Below are 2,319 nucleotides of genomic sequence, written 5' to 3'. Positions count from 1 at the left end.
AATAGTTCTGCCACATGTAGCGTGTAATGCGCACGATCGCTAAAATGGGGCCGCGGATCACAATTGTGGGTGCAACAACCCGCAAAAATAAGGGAAACGTTTATAGCCGGTCGACTGGCCGAACGTTCGGCCGGTCCCCTCGCTCGCGTCGCTAGGCAGCCCAGGCCCACCAACCACAGAACTTATCTCTAACCCCACCACTTCCATCTTATCCCCTCGCTCTTTCTGGAGACCACACGAGGCATCCTCGTCCTGCTCGCCCTTCAGTCCCCGAGTTCTCAATCTCCCCTCCTCCTTCATGTGTTCTCTCCAAAATACACACCAAATTCCCATGAAACTGAGCTCGTTTTTGTTGCCTTCTCTGCTCCGCGCAACATTTTTCCTCCATAGATCCATGAGAGGGGTGAGCTCGTCCGTGCTTTTTTCCTTTTTCTCTCATGCCATGTGCAGTCCGCCATGGATCCCATGAAGTTGGGCTCAAGCACAAGATCGATGTTTCTTTTCTTGCTGTTCATATTGGAGCAGCGTCCAAAGGGGAGGACGACCATGCTGCAAGCTCGTGCACCCACTGCGTTACCATGGTGTGCGACGGCGGAGACCGGTGCCGGCTGGGGCAGCGATGCAGGAAACGGCACACCTCGTTGCTGGAACCGGCCGACTGAAAAGCTGCACCCGGCATCCGATGATGCTGGAACCAGTAATAATTTTTGCTACCACAGGCGTTTGGTTTTGCTGGAACCACCGCCAAATTTGCAAGTTTGCTACTACTAACTTTCTGGTTTGTTGGAACAAGCTTGAATTTTTGCTACATCGGCATTTTTGACTTTTGCTGGGGGACAACTTTCATTTTTTTGTTTTGCAATTTTTGCTACCACCGTTTCCTTTTTGCTAGATCCGATGCAATTTTTTGCTACATTCGGGATGGATGGAGCTGCATGATAGGGAGCTGCGTCTTAGTTTTTTGCTGGAACCGGGACACGGATAGCTGCTACCGGCGATTTTTTTGCTTCAACGGAGATGAGACCCAAAGAGTTTTTTTGCTGGAATGAAATTTCTTCATGAGGTGCAGTGGCGAGGCATTTTTATTTTTTTGTGCTGTAATTTGTGCTTTTTGCTGGAACCATGTTTTGATTTTGCTACAACGAGCATTTGATTTTGCTGGAACCGCCTGAAGCAGATTTGGGACCAGTTTTTTTAGTAACTGATTTTTGCTGCAACCATCCAACTGGTGAGCTGGCCCGGTGAACGGCGCCGGTGAGCTGCTCCGGCGAGCGGCGACGGCGAGCCGGTGAGCGGGTCCGGCGAGCCGGCGAGCAGCGGCCACCGAGCTGCAATCGTCGCTACAGGGAGCTAGAACCGCAGGGTCACGTTGCTGGCGTGAAACGCAGGAGGCGACGTCGGCGACCGGTGATGACGACGGCGACCGGCGGCGAGGGCAGCGACAGGGAAGACACGGGGGAAGGTGCTTCGAGGCTGGCGCGTCGTCGTCCATGAAAACTTTTTATAAAAAAAGAAGACATTCGAGGGAAAGGAAGAAGTGAATCGTGCGGCTGCTGATTGTTTAATCGTACGATGCTGGTACGACCGGCCCAAATTTGGGCCGGCGCACCGGCGCCCATCACTCGCCCAAAAATAATGTGGTTACAACTTACAACCCATCACCTGCCCTTCTTTAAAGGATTCTTTTGATTCACGGGAGTATATATGATTATGTTTCGGGGCAGCTCAGCTCACACAAGCGTGGGGCAGACCACACTTGCTCTTCCTTTCTCTTGTTTCGTAGCTATACGAATATACGATTAGATGATGAATAATCCTGTTACATGCACGGTACTCCAGAATGGCATGCCCCACAAATGTGGTTACAACCCATCGCCTAACGTTCTCTAATTTTTTTTCGGGAGAGAACGTTCTCTAAATTTGGTAGTGCATTAAAGCACATAGAGCCGGACTTTACAAATTCGACCCCTCAAATGCCGCGGACCATGTACACTGACTGGTCAGGCCTCAAATAATGCAATCCATATCCGGACACCTTAATTATCATATCTCAAATCCATACAAACTCATACAGCTACATCGATACGTCGATGCACATACATCATCCGACTACTTCATCACACTACACTAAATATGCCATCGGACTATCAAAATTTGGCATGTTTGGCTATGGTGGAGATCATCCACGATTGTCCTTGCCTTCCGGGTGCCCTTTCCGTCCTTCTCGCGAAAGTACCGGTCGAAGACGCATTAGGGATCGAGCTGGATCTGCTCGTCGCCAGAGTTGTCCTCCTTCTGCTCCTTCGATGATAGTCCGGC

The sequence above is a fragment of the Triticum aestivum genome, chromosome 2B (assembly GCF_018294505.1).
Source record: "Triticum aestivum cultivar Chinese Spring chromosome 2B, IWGSC CS RefSeq v2.1, whole genome shotgun sequence".
Classification (NCBI taxonomy): Eukaryota; Viridiplantae; Streptophyta; class Magnoliopsida; order Poales; family Poaceae; genus Triticum; species Triticum aestivum.
This window is presented reverse-complemented; position numbering follows the sequence as displayed.